We start from the raw sequence: 22,688 nt of genomic DNA, 5'->3' as shown, positions 1-22,688 counted from the left end.
TGGACAACTGACGGTTCATCTTGTTGCTCAGATTAGGTAATTTTCTTTTTGTTTTATTTTCAAAAATTTTTCAAAAATCTTTCAAAATTTTCTCCTTTGTTTTCGAAAAAAAAAATGTTTTCAAAAATAAATTATTCTATGGCTTCAGAATTTTTAAGAATGAATTCTAGTGTTTCATGAAGCATGTTGAAGCCTGGCTGGCTGTAAAGCCATGTCTCAATCCTTATACTCAAGAGAAGAGCTTCTTTATATTTCTTAGCCAATTGGCTGTTGAATGTAAGGAATGTCAGGCGTGTCATGTCTGAGTTACATACTAAAGCTTGGCTGGCTATTAAGCCATGCCTGACCCTTTGATTGGAGCTTTAGAGCATAAGATTCCTGGAATTCATGTTGAAAATTTTGGAATCCTTATTTTTTCTTTTTCATATAAATTTTCGAAAAATATAAAATAAAAATCCAAAAAAATTTAGAAAATCATAAAAATCAAAAATATTTTTGTGCTCTTTTTTTAGTCTTGAGTCATATCATAAGTTTGGTGTCAATTGCATATGCATCTTGCATTTTTTCGAAAATATCATGCATTCATAGTGTTCTTCATGATCTTCAAGTTGTTCTTGGTAAGTCTTCTTGTTTGATCTTGATGATTTTTTGTTTTGTGTCTTTTCATGTTTATCATATGCATTCTTGAATTCTTAGTGCGTAAGCATTAAAGAATTCTAAGTTTGGTGTCTTGCATGTTTTCTTTGCATTAAAATTTTTTCAAAATTGTGTCTATGATGTTCATCTTGACATTCATGGTGTTCTTGGTGTTCATCTTGACATTCATAGCATTCTTGCATGCATTCATTGTTTTGATCTAAAAATTTCATGCATTGCATAATTTTCATGTTTTTCATAAAAATTTCAAAAATTAAAAAAAAATATCTTTCCCTTTTTCTCTCATCAAATTCGAAAATTTGAGTTGACTTTTTCAAAAGTTTTTAAAATCAAATTGTTTCTTATGAGTCAAATCAAATTTTCAATTTGAAAATCTTATCTTTTTCAAAATCTTTTTCAAACATCAAATCTTTTTCAAAATTCTTAGTTATTTTCGAAAATTTCAAAAATATTTTTCAAAAATCTTTTTCTTATTTTTATATAAAATTTTCGAAAATAACTAATCAATTAATGTTTTGATTCAAAAATTTCAAGTTTGTTACTTACTTGTTAAGAAAGATTCAAACTTTAAGTTCTAGAATCATATCTTGTGATTTCTTGTGAATCAAGTCATTAATTGTGATTTTAAAAATCAAATCTTTTTCAAAAACTAATTTCTATCATGTCTTTTCAAAAATATCTACTTATCTTATCTTTTTCAAAAAATATCTTCTCAAAATATCTTTTCTAACTTCCTAACTTCTTATCTTTTCAAAATTTGTTTCAACTAACTAACTAACTTTTTGTTTGTTCCTTAACTTTTTCAAAACTACCTAACTAATTCTCTCTCTCTCATTTTTCGAAAATATCTTCCCCCTTTTTCAAAATTTCTTTTTAATTTATTAATTATTTTAATTTTTAAATCTTAATTTTCGAAAATTACTAACATTTTTCAAAAACTATTTTCAAAAATCACTAACTCTTTTTCAAAAATTATTTTCGAAAATTCTCTTCTCTCTCATCTCCTTCTATTTTTTTTATTTATTCATCTACTAACATCTCTCCCTCATTCAAAAAAAAAAAAGGATCTCTATTATTATTATTTTTCTGTCCATTCTTCCTTGTATATGAGCAGGAGCAAGGATGAGAACATTCTTGTGGAAGCAGATCCAGAACCTGAAAGGACTCTGAAGAGAAAATTAAGAGAAGCTAAAATACAACAATCCAGAGATAACCTTTCAGAAATTTTCGAATAGGCAGAGGAGATGGCAGCCGAAAATAGTAATAATGAAAGGAGGATGCTTGGTGACTTTACTGCACCTAATTCCAATTTACATGGAAGAAGCATCTCCATTCCTGCCATTGGAGCAAACAACTTTGAGCTGAAACCTCAATTAGTTTCTCTGATGCAGCAGAACTGCAAGTTTCATGGACTTCCATCTGAAGATCCTTTTCAGTTCTTAACTGAATTCTTGCAGATATGTGATACTGTTAAGACTAATGGAGTAGATCCTGAAGTCTACAGGCTCATGCTTTTCCCTTTTGCTGTAAGAGACAGAGCTAGATTATGGTTGGATTCTCAACCTAAAGACAGCCTGAACTCTTGGGATAAGCTGGTCACGGCTTTCTTAGCCAAGTACTTTCCTCCTCAAAAGCTGAGCAAGCTTAGAGCTGATGTTCAAACCTTCAGACAGAAAGAAGGTGAATCTCTCTATGAAGCTTGGGAAAGATACAAACAGTTGACCAAAAAGTGTCCTTCTGACATGCTTTCAGAATGAACCATCCTGGATATATTCTATGATGGTTTATCTGAGCTATCAAAGATGTCACTGGACACTTCTGCAGGTGGATCCATTCACCTAAAGAAAACGCCTGCAGAAGCTCAAGAACTCATTGACATGGTTGCTAATAACCAGTTCATGTACACTTCTGAAAGGAATCCTGTGAGTAATGGGACGCCTATGAAGAAGGGAGTTCTTGAGGTTGATACTCTGAATGCCATATTGGCTCAGAATAAAATATTGACTCAGCAAGTCAATATGATTTCTCAGAGTCTGCATGGAATGCAAGCTGCATCCAACAGTACTCAAGAGGCATCTTCTGAAGAAGAAGCCTATGATCATGAGAACCCTGCAATAGCAGAGGTAAATTACTTAGGTGAACCCTATGGAAACACCTATAACTCAACATGGAGAAATCATCCAAATTTCTCATGGAAGGATCAAAAGCCCCAACAAGGCTTTAATAATGGTGGAAGAAACAGGTTTAGCAATATCAAGCCTTTTCCATCATCCACTCAGCAACAGACAGAGAACTCTGAACAAAATGCTTCTAATTTAGCAAATCTAGTCTCTGATCTATCTAAGGCCACTGTAAGTTTCATGAATGAAACAAGGTCTTCCATTAGAAATTTGGAAGCACAAGTGGGCCAGCTGAGTAAAAGGATCACTGATATCCCTCCTAGTACTCTCCCAAGCAATACAGAAGAGAACCCAAAAGGAGAGTGCAAGGCCATTGACATAAGCGCCATGGCCGAACCTGAAAAGGAAGGAGAGGACGTGAATCCCAAGGAGGAAGACCTCCTGGGACGTCCAGTGATCAATAAGGAGCTTCCCTCTGGGGAATCAAAGGACTCTGAGGCTCATCTAGAGACCATAGAGATTCCATTGAACCTCCTTATGCCCTTCATGAGCTCTGATGAGTATTCCTCTTCTGAAGAGAATGAGGATGTCACTGAAGAGCAAACTGCCAAGTTTCTTGGTGCAATCATGAAGCTGAATGCCAAATTATTTGGCATTGATGCTTGGAAAGTTGAACCTCCCTTGTTCATCAATGAACTAAGTGATCTGGATCAACTGACATTGCCTCAGAAGAGACAGGATCCTGGAAAGTTCATAATACCCTGCACCATAGGCACCATGATCTTTAAAGCTCTGTGTGACCTTGGTTCAGGTATAAACCTCATGCCCCTCTCTGTAATAGAGAAACTGGGAATCTATGGGGTGCAAGCTGCTAAAATCTCACTAGAGATGGCAGACAGCTCAAGAAAACAGGCTTATGGACAAGTAGAAGATGTATTAGTAAAGGTTGAGGGCCTTTACATACCTACTGATTTCATAGTCCTGGATACTGGAAAGGAAGAGGATGAATCCATCATCCTAGGAAGACCTTTCCTGGCCACAGCAAGAGCTGTGATTGATGTTGACAGAGGTGAAATATTCCTTCAATGGAATGAGAACTCCCTTGTATTCAAAACTCAAGGATCTCCCTCTGCAACCATGGAGAGGAAGCAGGAAAAGCTTCTCTCAAAGCAGAGTCAACCAGAGCCCCCACAGTCAAACTCTAAGTTTGGTGTTGGGAGGCCACAACCAAACTCTAAGTTTGGTGTTGAACTCCCATATCCAAACTCTAAGTTTGGTGTTGGAGAGTCTCAACAAAGCTCTGCACATCTGTGAGGCTCCATGAGAGCCCACTGTCAAGCTATTGACATTAAAGAAGCGCTTGTTGGGAGGCAACCCAATATTTATCTAATTCTTATTTTTATTGTTTTTCATGTTTTCTTAGGTTCATGATCATGTGGAGTCACAAAATAAAAAAAAATAAAAAAATCAAAAACAGAATAAAAAACAGCAGAAGAAAAATCACACCCTGGAGGAGCATCTGTCTGGCGTTCAAACGCCAGAACAGAGCATAGTTCTGGCGCTGAACGCCCAGAATGGGAGCATCCTGGCGCTGAACGCCCAGAACAAGCATGGTTCTGGCGTTCAACGCCAGAAATGGTAGCAAATGGGCGTTGAACGCCCAAAATGGGCACCAACCTGGCGCTGAACGCCCAGAGTTGTGTGCAAGGGCATTTTACATGCCTAAATTGGTGCAGGGATGTAAATGCCTTGACACCTCAGGATCTGTGGACCCCACAGGATCATCTCAGGATCTGTGGACCCCACAGGATCCCCACCTACCTCATCATCTCTCTTTCCATTCATGATCATCCCTTCTGTTTTCCATTTACCACTCACATCCATACACCCACTACCTTCAAAATTCATCAACATCTCTCTCCCACCCAATCCCACCCATAGGGCCGAATACACACTCCCATCCATCTCCTCCATATCTTCTTCTTATTCTTCTATTCTTTCTTCTTTTGCTCGAGGGCGAGCAACATTCTAAGTTTGGTGTGGTAAAAGCATAGTTTTTTTGTTTTTTCCATAACCATTGATGGCACCTAAGGCCAGAGAAACCTCTAGAAGGAGGAAAGGGAAGACAAAAGCTTCCATCAAGGGTCTATAGCTTAGTGGTAGAACATTTGACTGCAAATCAAGAGATCCCTGAGATACCTCAAGGGATACATTTTCTTCCACACAATTATTGGAAGCAACTAAGGGTGGAACATCAAGAGCACTCCATCATCCTTCATAAAATCAGAGAAGATCTAAAAGCACTGAAGGAGGAGCAGCAAAGACAAGGAAGAGACATAGAAGAGCTCAAGGACATCACTAAGGTGGACTCATTCCTTGTTCTTACTTTTTCTGTTTTTTGTTTTCTATGTTATGTGCTTATCTATGTTTGTGTCTTCATTACATGATCATTAGTAGTTAGTAACTTTGTCTTAAAGTTATGAATGTCCTATGAATCCATCACCTCTCTTAAATGAAAAATGTTTTAATTCAAAAGAACAAGAAGTACATGAGTTTCGAATTTATCCTTGAACTTAGTTTAATTATATTGATGTGGTGACAATGCTTCTTATTTTCTGAATGTATGCTTGAACAGTGCATATGTCTTTTGAAGTTGTTGTTTAAGAATGTTAAATATGTTGGCTCTTGAAAGAATGATGACTAGGAGACATGTTATTTGATAATCTGAAAAATCATAAAAATGATTCTTGAAGCAAGAAAAAGCAGCAAAGAACAAAGCTTGCAGAAAAAAAAAATAGAAAAAAAAAATATAGGCGAAAAAAAAAATTTATAGAAAGAAAAAGAAAAAGCAAGCAGAAAAAGCCAAAAGCTCTTAAAACCAAGAGGCAAGAGCAAAAAGCCAATAACCCTTAAAACCAAAAGGCAAGGGCAAATAAAAAAGGGATCCCAAGACTTTGAGCATCAGTGGATAGGAGGGCCTAAAGGAATAAAATCCTGGCCTAAGCGGCTAAACCAAGCTGTCCCTAACCATGTGCTTGTGGCGTGTAGGTGTCAAGTGAAAACTTGAGACTGAGCGGTTAAAGTCAAGGTCCAAAGCAAAAGAAGAGTGTGCTTAAGAACCCTGGACACCTCTAATTGGGGACTTTAGCAAAGCTGAGTCACAATCTGAAAAGGTTCACCCAATTATGTGTCTGTGGCATTTATGTATCCGGTGGTAATACTGGAAAACAAAGTGCTTAGGGCCACGGCCAAGACTCATAAAGAAGCTGTGTTCAAGAATCATCATACTGAACTAGGAGAGTCAATAACACTATTCGAAATCTGAAGTTCCTATAGATGCCAATCATTCTAAACTTCAATGGATAAAGTGAGATGCCAAAACTATTCAAGAGGCAAAAAGCCATAAGTCCCGCTCATATGATTGAAGCTCTGTTTCATTGATAGTTTGGAATTTGTAGTATATTCTCTTCTTTTTATCCTATTTGATTTTAAGTTGCTTGGGGACAAGCAACAATTTAAGTTTGGTGTTGTGATGAGCGGATAATTTATACGCTTTTTGACGTTGTTTTTAGTATGTTTTTAGTAGGATCTAGTTACTTTTAGGGATGTTTTCATTAGTTTTTATGTTAAATTCATATTTCTGGACTTTACTATGAGTTTGTGTGTTTTTCTGTGATTTCAGGTATTTTCTGGCTGAAATTGAGGGACTTGAGCAGAAATCAGATTCAGAGGTTGAAAAAGGACTGCTGATGCTGTTGGATTCTGACCTCCCTGCACTCAAAGTGGATTTTCTGGAGCTACAGAACTCGAAATAGCGCGCTTCCAATTGAGTTGGAAAGTAGACATCCAGGGCTTTCCAGAAATATATAATAGTCCATACTTTGACCAAGAATTGATGACGTAAACTGGCGTTCAACGCCAGCCTTCTGCCCAAATCTGGCGTCCAGCGCCAGAAAAGGATCCAAAACCAGAGTTGAACGCCCAAACTGGCACAGAAACTGGCGTTCAACTCCACAAATGGCCTCTACACGTGTAACACTCAAGCCCAAGCCCAAGCACACACCAAGTGGGCCCCAGAAGTGGATTTGTACATCAATTACTTACTCATGTAAACCCTAGTGACTAGTTTATTATAAATAGGACCTTTTACTATTGTATTTGGCATCCTGGATTGTATTTTGATCCTGTGATCTCGTTTAGGGGGCTGGCCATCTCGGCCATGCCTGGACCTTCACTTATGTATTTTCAACGGTAGAGTTTCTACACTCCATAGATTAAGGTGTGGAGCTCTGCTGTTCCTCAAAGATTAATGCAAAGTACTACTGTTTTCTATTCAATTCTTCTTATTTCGCTTCTAAGATATCCATTCGCACCCAAGAACGTGATGAAGGTGATGATTATGTGTGACGCTCATCATCCTTCCCCCTTATGAACGCGTGCCTGACAAACACTTCTGTTCTACATGAATTAAGCTAGAATGAGTATCTCTTAGATCTCCTAACCAGAATCTTCGTGGCGTACGCTAGAATGATGGCGGCATTCAAGAGAATCCGGAAGGTCTAAACCTTGTCTGTGGTATTCTGAGTAGGATTCAATGATTGAATGACTGTGACGAGCTTCAAACTCGCGATTGTTGGGCGTTAGTGACAGACGCAAAAGGAGGGTGAATCCTATTCCAGCATGATCGAGAACCGACAGATGAATAGCCGTGCCGTGACAGGGTGCGTGAGCATATGATTCACTGAGAGGAGGGGATGTAGCCACTGACAACGGTAATGCCCTTGCATAAAGCCAGCCATGGAAAGGAGTAAGACTGATTGGATGAAGATAGCAGGAAAGCAGAGGTTCAGAGGAACGAAAAGCATCTCCATTCGCTTATCTGAAATTCCTACCAATGATTTACATAAGTACCTCTATCCCTATCTTATTATATAATATTCGAAAACACCATTATCACTTTATATCTGCCTGACTGAGATTTACAAGGTGACCATAGCTTGCTTCATACCAACAATCTCCGTGGGATTCGACCCTTACTCACGTAAGGTATTACTTGGACGACCCAGTGCACTTGCTGGTTAGTTGTATCGAAGTTGTGACAGACTGTAAAACTAGATCAGAGTATCTGGCCTAAGAAGCCATTACCAGAGATCACAATTTCGTGCACCATATATGCTTTTGTTATGGTTTCTTGCCATCTGTCTGTGTCCTTGGACATTAATGGTATTGGGAATATGGATGCTCTCTAACTATCCCGTGCTTTGTCATGGCTTTGAATTATGCATTTCAACTTTGAATTTATGATGCAACAAAATGTTCGCCTACCTTTTTGTGACTTGCGTTTTCTGGTCTATTGTACACATCACATTTAAATCATTAGTTTTAGTCCACAAAAATAAAACACAACTGAAACACCAAATATGCTTTACTCATTAGTCTTAGTGACTGGGTTATCTGGTCTATTATGCACATCATATTTAAATCATTAATGTAATCCATAAAAATAAAACACAATTGAAACACCCGTTACACTTTACTCATTAGTTTAGTATGGAAAAGTAAAACACATCTTAAACAAGGCTAAATCAACATTGCTTCAACAAATGAATCTTTAACTCCTATGCCTTAGACAAAGATACATCCAGGTAATGGTCTTTCTCACATGAGTCATCTTCATCTTTCTCATTAGCATCCTGACCGCTCCAATGAGTTTTCATCCAATCTACTTCACCAACCTAAGCCAAAGTAACACGAACCAAAGCCACAACATCAACGACAGAGTGTTAGTTTTAATGAATTATCAGGCAAAAGCTACACACTAATCTCCACTAACCTCTTCCATTACATTTTCATACTCATTGTCATCAGTCTCTTCATAACCCACCTTCTGCGCCCTCCTTTGGGTGCCTGAACCACCAAAAAATTGACCTTACCCCTGTGTTTGCTTTTGTGAACAAGATAACTGGTTATAGCCAACTGCACGGCGAATTCCGCATCTCTTTACACCCTTGACTTATGGCTGGCTACCTATACCAACTTTACGCTGCTTGCAATGATGTACAACCTAAGGATCCCTTATGCAATCCTCGAGAGTAGAAGACACCGAGGGTCAACTCCTTCCCCCGTTGGAGATAGTGTCTTGCCTTTAAAGTGCGAAATTTCATTTATCACTTTCGCAGTTACGTCAACAAAATCATCCACTCGTGCAGAAGCAAGCACACACAACTCCCTGCACAAATAGTTCAACATCCAGTTACGGCAGGTAACCATCGGATCCCAGCAAAACGGTCCCTTTTTTGTGAAAGCCCTCACTTTTGAAATGGCATCTTTCAATCACCTCTCCAACACTACACTAGCAAGCATTTCAATGATATCAAGGTGGACTAAGACTAAAATAATATGGTCACAAGGAATCTCGAGGGTCTCTATCCTCATGCACGAATACTTGAAGAATGATCCATTCTGATAATGTGTAACACTCCACTCTCGGGGCGAATTCCAGACCGGGACAACGTGTAAATATTTGAACATGCTGTGAATGTACACGGACGTACCTTTAACGTGTAAGCACGTGAAAGGATTTGTCGTAAAAGAAGAAAGATTTCTCTTGTCAGAACACTTGCTGCAGACCTTTCTAGTAATCGTAGAGGGCTCTGTAGTACCATCTCACCAACAGTCGATCGTAAGTCAAACAATGCTTCCTGAGACCTCATTTGACTTATACATCTAGAGAATTATTCAACAAAGTCTTTTAAGTTGTGCTAGAAATGCACAAATTTGCCTAGCATAGAGTGAAGTCCCTCACACCTTGAGGTGGTTTGAAAGACCCCAAATAAATGACCACGGATGTGTGCAGTTTCCCACATACATCTTCTAGCATAAAGATCACACACCCAAGGATTGTCCTATACGCCTAGCTCGGAAACCACATTGTTCCATCGCTCTTCAAACTCCACAACTTCATAGTTAAATAACATGCATTTCTTGAATTCATATGTGAACACAAGATTGCTTATGTTTGAGGTTGCATTCTAGAATAAGTGTCATGCGCACAGACGATGATGCGACTTCGGAGAAACTTATTCAATTGCCTTTTTTCATGGCTTTGTGACCATCAGTGATGACACATCCCGGGGCCTTGCCCTTCATGGCTTTTGAAAGTTACTGAAATAGCCACTTATATGTTTCCACGGTCTTATTTGCTACAAGGGTAGCAGAAAACACTATTGGTTGATTGTGATGATTAACACCCGAGAAAACCACCAAGGGACATATGTACTTATTCTTGCGATATGTGGCATCAAATGCTAAAACATCCTCAAATGCTTCATAATCTAGTTGACTACATTTGCTAGACTAAAACAAATCCACCAGACGACCTTCCTTGTCCGTTAGGTATCTAATACACATTCCTAGATTTTCTGCTTCCATACATTGCAACAACTTAAGGCATACATTTGCATCCCCACCAATAATCCTCCATTGCTTGTCAATTTGATTATACATGTCTCTCTTCAAAAATAGAACATTTTCACAGCCCCTGCTATCTGCACAAAGGATGCATAAATTTGTGAAGTCTTGATGCCCACTTTCAACATCATATTCATCTGATCAATTGCCGTAGAGTTCATCCTTCTATGTCCTAGAAGCATGAAACTTAAGTGTGTCCTTGACGATCAGGATTTCTACTAGTAAAGAATTTTTATAAAAATAATCACGTTGTAAGTATAGTTTCTAAACCAACAGAGAATTATTTCGTACAAAAGTTTGGTTGTCACAAGTAACAAAACCCAATAAAATTTATAACCGAAGTATTTAAACCTCGGGTCGTCTTTCAAGGAATTGCAGGGAGGTGTATTTATTATTGGTTATGAGTTTTCTGGGAAATTTAGAGTTTGGGCAATGGGCATAAGCATATGATTGTAAATTAAAGCAATGAAAATTAAAAGAGATTTATATTATTCTATATAAAAATTCTTGAATGAAAGAATGATTAATTGGAAGAAAATAAATTATTAATTAGAAAAACTCTTGGCAAGGTATGAAAACTGGAAATCCCATCCTAGTTATCCTTATCAAGGGTGATGAAAATTGTTTATTGCTCCCACTTAGTTAACCCTTACTAAATAAAGGAAAGTCAAGTGGACTAATCAATTTGATTCCTCAAGTCCTAGTCAACTCCTATGGAAAGACTAGCTTTAGAGGGATCCAAATCAATCAGTAAATTCCAATTTTCAATCAACAGATGAGTTTGATAACTCAAGTGTCACCAATTACTCAACCAAAGCCAAAAGGGAAAAATCTAAATTATTTATATAATAAATAGAAGAAAGCAATTATAAATCTGAAATATCTCGAATTGTATTGAATCAAATTAAACATAGGAATCCATAAACCAATTTGGGAAAATAAACAAACTAAAGTAATAAAATAAATAAAAGTAGAAGTGAAACATAAATTAAAGGAACATTGAACCTGGAATTTGAAGAAGTAAACATACTCTAAGAGAAATCCTAATTCTAAAACCTAAGAGAGAGGAGAGCATCTCTCTCTCTAAACTACATCTAAAAACCTAAAATTATGTATTATTGAATAAATGATTAATGATTCTTCTTGATTCCCTCATTCTCCAGCCTCTATACTACGTTTCTGAGCTTGGATTTGGGCCAAAAAAGGGCCTAGAAATCGCTGGGAGCATTTTCTGCAATTTTCTGCACGTGGCGTCCGTCACGTGTGCGTGTGGGTCACGCGTGCGCATCATTGGAGATTTTTCTTGCCACGCGTACGCGTCAGTCACGCGTACGCGTCATTTGTGCTCTGCGCCAAGTGCGCGTCCGCGTCGTCCATGCGTGCGCGTCGCTGCCATTTTCTTTAAAACTCCATTTTGTGCGTTTCTTCCATTTTTGCATGTTTCCTTTCTGTCCTCTAAGTTATTCCTGCCCTATGAAGCCTGAAATTACTTAACACACAGATCACGATATCGAATATTAATAACGGATAATTAAAATTAATATTTTTAAGGCATAGGAAACATATTTTCACATATATCACATAATAAGGAAGGAGTTGTAAAACCATGCAATTCATATGAATAAGTGGGTGAAGAATTGATAAAAATACTCAATTGAGCACAAGATGAATCATAAAATAGGGGTTTATCAACCTCCCCACACTTAAACATTAGCATGTCTCATGCTAAATCCAAGAGAAAAGAGTGAAGGTAGAATGGTGGAATCTTATGCAATGCAATCTATTCTAAATGCAAGCTACCTAAATGAATCCTGCAATTCTAATTATTATCCACTTATATATATAAAGCTTATATGTGGTTAAATTGATTCATATTTTCAAGGAATCATATATACACAACCAAGGCCAAATCATATTAAAACACATTCACAATTGAGTTGAGTTAATTAAAGGAGTTCACAAACTTGCAAGACAATCAATGATTAAATATGGATATATGGGAATGAGCTATTAAACCCTCACTGGATTTGTGTATACACTCTAGTTACTCAGTGTTTGGGGTTAATCACTCTAGTCTTCTCTAGTCATGCTTTCTAAAACCTTGTTCTTCATCTAACCAATCAACAAATATCTAATGTACACATGCAAACATCATGAGGTCTTTTTCAAGGTTGTAATGGGGCTAAGGTAAAGGTGAGGGCATATATATAAGGCTAAGTGAGCTATAAATTGAATCCTTGATTAGTCTAAGATCTCACCTAACATATACATGCTCTATACAATTAAGATTATTCTTAGTTTCCCATAATTTTTTTTTACTTTCTTATCACATACTCATGCATCAAATTCTTTTTTATTTTACCCCATGTGCATTGATTTCTTTACTAAACTCATTGTTGGGGTAATTTTGTCCCCTTATTCATTTATTTATTAAAAAGGGATTTTTTTTGAAGCATAAACACAACATATCAATGCACATGGTATTTTAATTATTTTGGTTTCACATGAGCATGCTCCCAAATTTCAAATGATTTATAGAGTTAATACCTTCCTATCAACCCAAGTTCCCACAGTTTTCCCACACTAAGTTGATACATAATCTCTATCTTAAGCTAACCAAAGATTCAATTTGGAATTTTTAATTTGTTTTTCTGCTTAAGGCTAGTGATGTGGTTATAGAACAGAAGGGGATTAAAAGGCTCAAGGGGGCTAACAAGGGTGACATAAAAGGGTAGGCTTATTTGGGATAAGTGAGCTAAAACAAGTAACGGCCTCAATCATATGCAAGTATGTAAATACATTCTATATTGGACATATAGACTAAAACAAAGTAAAGATTGTAAGCATAGAAAAGAAGGGCGAAACACACAAGAATGAAAACTATGGTTAAATATAACCATGCAATTAAGCTCAAAAACTCACGGGTTGTGTGTTCTTTGGCTCAAAAACCATATATCAGTTATGTATATCATGCAAGTAGAGATCAAGAGTTTCCATTCAACTCAATGTGAATCTTTGAATGGCTCTTATAAAAATAAGTATTTTCTTTGAAAAATGCTGTCAATTTACCAATATTTATTGCTCTATATATATATATGGTGGGTGGATTGTTGTGATTCTGAAAAACTAAAATTTCTAGTTTACTCTTTTATTTTCAATTAAACCAAATTATTATATGCTAAAAGGGTAAACTAAACTAAATAATCTATATTTTCTATATCACAACTAAATAAGCTAAGAGTGCTAATTAAGCTAAATATCTAAGATATATAAATACAGAGTGCAAAATGCAGAATGTAGAAATAAAGTAGGAATAGACAGAAAATACAGTAAAAGAAAATGTGCAAGTACTGAAGGGGGAATAAGATAAAATAAAATAAAAATAAAGTAAAAATACAGAAAAAGAAATAAAATAGGATAGAGAGTCTGAAAGTAGTTCACCAAAATAAAATTTGCCAGAGATGGTGATCTCCCCACACTTAAATAATAGCATCGTCCCCGATGCTCAATCAAGTAGGGTGTGAAGAAGTGGCATCTCCGGAAGGGTGCTCTGTTGGTGTCTCAATGGTGGCCTGAGGTGCTGCAGTCTATATAGGTGCCTGAGGATCTGCCTGCTGAAGCGAGGGCTCTATCTGTAAAGGGATATGTGGATCGGCTGGCTGTATCTACTGGGGTTCCTCATGATGTGGCGCAGCCTGCTCGGGTCCTGCCTGCTCAGCCTCTGCTCATGCATCGTCCTCCTGCTCATTATCCTCCTCTCCAGATGTCTCTGATGGTGTGTCAAGCTCGGAGGAGATGTCAGCGTGGCCCGATCGAATCATCAACTTCAAATGCTCATAGCATCGCTTGCTGCGACGCTCAGACCGCTCATATCGCCGCTGGTTGCGGCACTCAGACCTCTCATATTGCCGCTGGTGGCGGCGCTCCATCTGGTCTAGCCGCTCAAAAAGACGGTGCACCAAGTGGTAAATAGGCTCGGGAGCAAGTGAAGGTGCTGTAGGTGTAGGTGGTGCAGGTGGTGCTGAAGGGGCATCAGAAGATGTAGCTGCATCAGTGGAGGCAGGGAGAAAGAGTGGTATGTAGCCCAGAGCCATGAACTTCCTGCCACGTGGGATGATCTTCTTACAATCTGCGGCTGGTGGCTTTTCATCCGCAAGCTCCCAGGGTACCTCAGCTCGGCGGCCCAGCTGGGTAATCAAGTAGGGGAAGGGCAGAGTGCCTCGGACATGGATCCTGGCCATATAATACCGGATAAAGCGGAGAAGGTATAGGTCCTTGCCCTACATCATGCACCAGATAAGAGTAATCATGGCAGCTGACACCTCAGTCTCGTGAGTGCTCGGCATCACATAGTTGCTCAGAATCTGCTGCCATAGCCGAGCCTCATCATTTAAGTAGATAATTCTTATGCCTTTTGGGTTCACTGTTGACTTCCACATAACCCATGGGACAGCAGGATCAATAGCTATAGTGCGCTTCACTACTTCCCAATCAAATCTCATAAACCTTATATCTTCTTCAGACTTCTAGTAACCATCCGGCTGATCAGATTTAGGCTGGAGTTGGAGGATGTCTTCAATTGCCTCCTCAGTAACTAGAATTTGTTTGCCTCTGAGCTGCACGGCATCCAGGGTCGTCTTAAAGTAGTTGTAGTAAAATTCTCTGACCCAGGATGCATTTACCTCAGTCAAGTTCCTCTCCAGAAAGTACCAGCCTCTTTGTTTGATTTGGTCTGTGGTGTACTCTAGTAATTCGGCTGGAATTCGGAAGGTCTTTTCTAGATATAGGTTCCTTGAAGTTGCAAAAACTGGATACTTGAGTTCGCAGTGTTGGTTGGCAAACTTGACTGGGTCTGTGGCAGGCACTAACTGATCAGCCTTTTTCTGCGGAGTAAAATTCTTCTCCCGCCAGGAATCATCATGGAGAATATCTAAAATAGTAGTAGAGGATTCTTCTCTTTTTCTTTTGTCTGTGCCTGTTTTGGCTTTTCCTTTGCCTTTGGGGTCAGACATCTTGAAAAGCAGAGGTTTCAGGATACAGTTTATTAAACTAAAGTAACAAAACAGGTAAGCAAATAGAATTTTAGCAATATAAGCATAGAGGGGAAAAAAGGAATAATAGCAATATAAGCATGAAGTGAGTTAGATAGATGTAAAATTTTGGACTGTAGGCAAGCCAAAAATCAAAGAATTAAAATAAAATCACAGTCCAAGATCTATGATATGCGGAATTTTTTGTTTATCAGGAATAACAATAATCATGCCTTGAAATGGATTGAAAGAAGTTAGTTGAAAACTAAGAGAGAAGTTAGAAAGTTAATGCAGTTAAGAGTTAAGAAAATGAAGTTAAAGTAAGTGGCATGGTATTGTATTTCCTAATTAACAAAAATTGCACAAACTTGAAGAACAAGCATTACACATTCAAGCAAAGATTGCAGTTTATTGATGATAAATCATATAAATGAAGGAAGTGCAAAATTAAAAAAAATCATCAATAATGCGATTTAATCAACAAGGGAACCAGAAAAAGGAAGAATTCTAGCCTATTCATCCATGAATTGGCTTGGTTGAAACCAAATAGTGCAAAACTTGAAAGTGCCAAAACCAATTCATGAATGGGAGTTGAGTGAAACAATTTGCGGAAAAAATTGGGCAGCATTCCGGCTATAAATTGGACGTTCCCGGAAAATAACAGCAGCATAAATTTAGTTCATATGACTTTTAAAAGTGGTGCAGAAAAGAGTAACAAATAGCAATTCACATGAATTCATAATAAACAAACTCAATCTGTAGCAAGGAATGCAATTCAGGTTGAATAATGTAAAAATAGCATTAAACAGTAAAGAACAGTATATGAGCAGCATCATCATCACAGCAATTTCAGAATTGCGAAATAGATAAAGCAAGCAGCAAGAACGGCGCAATTATCAGACCTAAATCCACTAACCACATCCTAGCTACCTAACCACCTAAAATCCACTACGAATAGGCATCTCTAACTATCCTAATTTGAAACAGAATTTGAAAAATATGCAACTAACTAACTGGAATGGGAATGGGATCGGAGCGCAGTGGAATCTGGTGTGCGCAGTAACAGAAATTGAACGCAGAGAGAGGGTAGTGGTGTGGTGGGAGACACGGCGGCGCGGTGATGGTCCTTGGTGGAGGCAGGGGTTGACAGAGGGAGAGGGAGAGGAAGAAGGAGGGGGCGAGGAGGGGGGTGGCGTTGGGTGTGGTGGCCGGCAAAAGGGGTGCGGCGGCGGGTTCTGGTTTGGCGTGGTGGGGACAGGGGAGGGAGGGGAAGAAGAGGAAGGAGAAGAAGAGAAGAGGGAGGGGGTGAGGGTGGTTCGGCGACGGTGGGGGAGCGGTGGCTGGGTCGGTGGTGGCGCGACGGTTTTGGTGGTGGTAATGGCTGGGTGGCGTTGGGTGTGGTGGCCGGCGAAAGGGGTGCGGCGGCGGGTTCTGGTTTGGCGTGGTGGGGACAGGGGAGGGAGGGGAAGAAGAGAAAGGAGAAGAGAAGAGGGAGAGGTGAGGGTGGTTTGGCGATGGTGGGGGAGCGGTGGCTGGGTCGGTGGTGGCGCGACGGTTTGGGTGGTGGTGATGGCTGGGTGGTTGATGGGAGGAGAGGAGGGAGAGGAAGCGCTGAGGGGATGTGGAGGGGAAAAGGGGCGACGCTGGAATTAGGGTTTCCGCGTCGGGGGGTTAAGTGGATTCAAATCCACGCGGACGCGTGGATCACGCGAAAGCGTAGCTGAGGCGGAAGTGTAGCGACGCGAAAGCGTCATTGACGTGAACGTGTGACTGGTGGATAAGGAAAATGACGCGTACGCGTGCGCGTCAACTAGAATTTGTGCGAAACACACAAATCCAGTGTCGTTTTGGCGCAACTCTCTGTTTCAATTGGAGGGAGCAAAATTTTCACGTGACGCGTACGCGTCGCCCATGCTTACACGTGGTGTGTGTTAATGAAAATGACGCGTACGCATGGCCCAAATTGTGCCTAACGCATACCAGCCGCACGATTCCAGCCCAACTTTCTAGGCGTTGGATTGTTACGCCGATTTGGAATCGACACCCACGCGTGGCCCATGTGCATGCGTGGTGTGATTTTTTTTTCAATGCAAAATGCAGATGCGGATGCAAATGTTATGAATGATACTAGGGAAAATAAAATAAAATAAAATAAAATGAAATGAAAAACAAACAAAATAAAATTAAAAATTTTAAAGGAAGGATCATACCATGGTGGGTTGTCTCCCACCTAGTACTTTTAGTTAAAGTCCTTAAGTTGGATATTTGAAGAGCTTCCTATTATGGTGGCTTGTGTTTGAATTCATCCAGAAATCTCCACCAACATTTGCAGTTCCAATATCCTCCGGGGTCCCAAACTAGGCACGTAAAGCCTTTGAGCAAGTTAAAGCATGTTTTTAGGCTCCATGGGTGTTGGTTGTCAGAATAAATCCCAGGGTCCCAAACCTTGCTTTTGAACCCGTCTTCACTTCTGTCTTCATTATTCCAACCGGGCGGTACACAACCTGAATTTCCACTGAGATATCCAAACTTCTTCCGAAATTCATTCAATCGAGCTCTATACCAATCCTTGCACTTCCATTTGAAGCGTGGAACCTTATTGAACCTTAGGTGCCAACTGTTATTACCAACCATCTCCCTCTTGCTCTTAAAGCCACAAAGAGCTCTAAGCTGGCCATCGGTTTCAAGCAAACCATATTCAAGTAGAAAGGTAAAGATAAAGGCTAAGGATTTCAACCACTTGAAGTTTGTATTAGGTGGTAATGGCCTTGGGAGAGGTGTTTCCAGTGGTATTTCAAGCTCCACTTCCTTGTAGTCCTCTGTGAATTCTTCCATTTTCTGACAGACCTCTTCAACTGCAACCACGTCTTGATCAAAGTCTTCAATTTCTTCCTCATCACTTAAGTCATAAGTTGGAGGTTGGGAGAAGTCTACCTCCACATCATCTTCATATTCACTTGGGGCAGATTCTTCAGTCTCAAGGAATTCAATTGCGAATGCAAGTTCATTATTAGGAGAGCTTAGTTCATGATTATCGTTACCAAGGAAACTTCCTTCTTGATTTGTTCCGTCCAGTTCTTCATAAGATACATGCCTTGGGGATTGTGCACTATCCTCCTTAGCATCAATTGCAAATTTCTGGGCGGAATTCTCCACAACTCTTGATTCCCATGGAGGTTTAACGTCTCCTAAATCTTCAACCAATTCTTCTTCTTCGATAATCTGGGCTTCCTCCACTTGTTCCAGTACAAAGTCATGATTTTTACTGTCCACTAGAGCTTCCAGTGTCTCCTTCGTACTGGGGACTAATCGATTTATCGCTTGCTCCAATTGATGAAGGGTTAATTACATGAAATTGGTTCACTGTGTCCTTGAGACGATCCTGTGATTCTTGGTTCGACGGATATGGATATGGTGCATATGGGAGTGGTGGTTCTTGGAAGTAATTGGATCGGGATTGGGGTGGATAAGGGTTAGGGTCATATGGAGGTGAACGGTTGTGGTTGGCTTGTGAGTATGGTGGTTCAAAGCTATGTTGAGGAGGTGGTTCATAGGCATATGATGGGGCTTGTTGGTAACTACAAGGGGGTCTGAAGAGAGAACTTTTGCGTGGCCTAGAAATTCGTAGAATAAACCCTCGTTGTAGGTATAGCTTCTAAACCAACAAAAGTCCTTTCTCACAAACGTTTTGGTTGTCACAAGTAACAAACCCCTTTAAAATTGATAACCAAAGTATTTAAATCTCGGGTTGTCTTCTCAAGGAACTGCAGGGAGGTGTTCTTATTATTGGTTATGGATTTTGTAAATTGGGGGTTTTGAAAGTAAGGAACAAGTAATTTAAATGACAAATAAAATAAATAAATAACTATAAAATAAACTCTTGGCAAGGTATGAGAATTCGAAAGTCCTATCCTAGTTATCCTTATCAATGGTGATGAGAATTGAGTTTGAATCCCACTTAGTTAGTCTTTACTAAAGCAAAGGAAGGTCAAGTGGACCAATTAGTTTGATCCTCAGGTCCTAGTCAATTCCTAAGAAAGGACTAGATTTATTGAAGTTCAATTCAATTAGCAAAGACAACAATTATCAATCACGTTGAGTTTGATAACTCATGAGTTACCAATTAATCAACCAAAGCCAAAAGAGAAAATTCTAAATTATTTATACAATTAAAGGAAAGCAATCATAATTCTGAAATACCTCAAATTATATTAAATAGAAAATCAAATCTAAACATGAATGGTTCATAAGCCAAATTGGCAACAAAAGTAATTAAAAGAAAGCTTTAAAAGATCTGAAAGCAAAAGAGAAATATAAAGCAAAAGGAATATTGAACCTGATAAAGAGTCGGAATACTAAATTGAAATAATAAGAAATTCTAATCCTAAAACCTAAGAGAGAGGAGAGAACCTCTCTCTCTAAGAACTACATCTAATTCATGAAAAGTGAATAATAGAAGACCTCTCATGAATGGATGCATTCCCCTACTTTATAACCTCTAATCTGTGCCTTTTGGACTTGGATCTGGGCCAAAAAGGGTTTCAGAAATCGCTGGGAGCGTTTTCTATAATTTCTGGTGCGTGGCGTCTGTCACGCGTCCGCGTGGGTCACGCGGTCGCGTCATCTGGAGTTTTCCTTGTCACGCGCTCGCTTCGGTCACGCGTACGCGTCATCTGTGTTCTGCTCATGATGCGCGTCCGCGTCAATCACGCGTTCGCGTCGCTGCCTTTTTGCGCTGGGCATGCGACCGCGTCGTCCATGCGTTCGCGTCGATGCCAGTTTCTTCAAAAACTCAATTTTGTGCTTTCCTTCCATTTTTGTATGTTTTCTTTCCATCCTTTAAGTCATTCCTTCCTTAGAAGATCTGAAACTACTCATCACACAAATCACGGCATCGAATGGTAATAAAGGGTAATTAAAATAATTATTTTTAAAGCATAGGAAATATGTTTTTCACATATATCACATAATAAGGAAGGGAAAGTAAAACCATGCAATTTACATGAATAAGTGGGTGAAGGGTTGAATAAATCACTTAAATTGAGCACAATATATATCATAAAATATGGGTTTATCAACCTCCCCACACTTAAACAATAGCATGTCCTCATGCTAAGTCCAAGATAAAGAGTAAGGTAAGGTTAAAGTGGTGGAATCTCATGCAATGCAATCTATCCTAAATGCAACTACCTAAATGAATCATGCAATTCTAATTGTTATTCACTTGTATATATGAAACTTACATGTAGTTAAATTAATTCACATTCTCAAGGAATCATATATGCATAGCCAAACCCTAGATAATGTTAAAGCACTTTTACAATTGAGATGGGTAAAAATATTTTTCAAACTTGCAAGACAATTAACAATTTAAGCAGAGATATATGGTGATGAGCTATTGAATCCTCACTGGATTCTGTGTTTACTCTCTAGTCACTCAGTGTTTATTGGGTTAATCACTCTATTCTTCTTTTTATCCTTACTTTCTATAACTTTGTTCTTCATCTAACCAATCAACAATTATAGAATATAGGCATACAAAAATCATGAGGTCTTTTTCAAGGTTGTAGTGAGACCAAGGTAAAGGTGAGGGTATACGTATAAGGCTAAGTGAGCTAACAAGTGAATCCTTGGTTAATCTAAGATCTCACCTAACATACATATTTTATAAATCAAAGTTTCTTAACCTATTTGCCCAAATTTTCTCACTTTGTATTGCAAACTCATGCATTAACTTTAATTTTATCCCATGTGCATTGATTCTTTTTATTTTGCAATTGGGAAATTTTTGTATCCCCTTATTTAAATACTGAAAATAAACTTCTTTTTCTTCTTCTTTTTTTTTTTGATGCACATGGGAGTTCAATTGTTTTGGTTTTACATGAGCATGCTTCCCAAATTTCTGAAATAATTGATTTTTTTAAATTCCTACTTTGTTTCTATCATCCCATGTTCCCATAAAATTCTCTACACTTAAATAATATACAATTTCTATCTTAAGCTAACTAAGGATTCAACTTGGGATTTTTATTTTGTTTTTCTGCTTAAGGCTAGTAATGTGGTTTATAGAATAAGAGGGGATTAAAAAGCTCAAGGGGGCTAACAAGGGTGATGTAAAAGGTAGGCTAATTTGGGATAAGTGAGAAAATATTTCAAGCAATGGCCTCAATCATCTCTTAGTATGTATCTATATTCTATATTGGACATATAGATTAAAACAAAGCAAAGAACATCAGAATAAAAAGAAGGGAGAAACACAAAGGAATAAAAATTATGGTTTGAATGTAACCATACAATTAAGCTCAAAACTCACAGGCTGTGTGTTCTCTAGCTCAAACATCATATATCAGTTATACATGTCATGCAAGTAGAAATTAAGAGTTCCCATTATTCTCAATGTAAAAATTTTTTTTGGATGGATTTAAAGTTTTAGCGTTCCTCCTTGAAGAAATGTTGTTAACTAACTAACATGTAATGCTATATATACAAGGTGTGTGGATTGTTTTATTATGTTAAAGTCTCTAGTTTACTTCTTTTTTATTTTCAATTTAAACCAAACTATCATATGCTAAAAGGGTAAACTATACTAATTAATCCACATATTCTATAACTAATAAGTTTAGAATTGCAAACTAAACTAAATGTCTAACATATAAACTAAAGTGCAAAATGCGAAAATAAAGTAAAAATACAGCAAAAGAGCAATGTATAAGTACTGAAAGATAAAAATAAAAATAAAGATAAAAATAGAGAAAAATAAGCAAAATAAGATAAAAAGAGTCTGTAGTAGTTCACCAAAAAAAATACGTCAGGGATGGCGACCTCCCCACACTTAAAATAAAGCATCGTCCTCGATGCTCACTCAAGCTGGGTGTGAAGGAGTGTCATCACTGGAAGGATGGGTTGCTGGAGTCTCGGTGGTGGCCTGAGGATCTGCAGACTGGATGAGAGTAGGAGGATCTGTCTGCTGCAGTGGAGGCTCTGACTGGATAGGAATCTCCGAATCTGTGGCCTGGATCTGGTGTGGCACCTCCTGCTGTGGTGCAGCTTGCTCTGGTCCTGCCTGTGCAGCCTGGGTACGTGTCTCCTCCTCGTGATCGTCCTCCTCCACCTCAGATGTATCAGAAGGGGTGTCAAGCTCGGAGGGGATGTTGCCGCCGAATCGGATCATCAACTTGAGGTGCTCATAGCGTTGCTTGTTGCGACGCTCCATACGATCCAAGCGGGCAAAGAGTCGATGCACCAAATGGTAAATAGGCTCAGGAGTAGTTGGATGTGTAGTGGGTGGGGCTGGTGCAGCAGTGGAAGAAGAAGGGGCAGCTGAAGGCGTGGCTGTCTCATCAGAAGCAGTAAGGAATGGAGGTCTGTAGCCTAAAGCCAGAAACTTCCTGCTGTGAGGAGTGATCTTCTT

General features: G+C 38.8%; 1 non-coding gene and 1 pseudogene across 1 annotated transcript; both read right to left on the bottom strand.

Moving 5' to 3' along the window:
• Window positions 1-2,297: 2,297 nt before the first annotated feature.
• Window positions 2,298-2,405, bottom strand: LOC148578021 (small nucleolar RNA R71). Its single transcript, XR_015904186.1, has one exon. It is a non-coding gene; the product is annotated as a small nucleolar RNA R71 (small nucleolar RNA).
• Window positions 2,406-8,395: 5,990 nt separating this feature from the next.
• LOC148578020 (protein FAR1-RELATED SEQUENCE 7-like) lies at window positions 8,396-10,283 on the bottom strand (annotated as a pseudogene).
• Window positions 10,284-22,688: the final 12,405 nt, after the last annotated feature.

The sequence above is a fragment of the Arachis ipaensis genome, chromosome B1 (assembly GCF_059453495.1).
Source record: "Arachis ipaensis isolate K30076 ecotype BB chromosome B1, ASM5945349v1, whole genome shotgun sequence".
Classification (NCBI taxonomy): domain Eukaryota; kingdom Viridiplantae; phylum Streptophyta; class Magnoliopsida; order Fabales; family Fabaceae; genus Arachis; species Arachis ipaensis.
The sequence above is the reverse complement of the archived record's forward strand: the minus strand, read 5'-3'. Positions and strand labels throughout refer to the sequence as shown.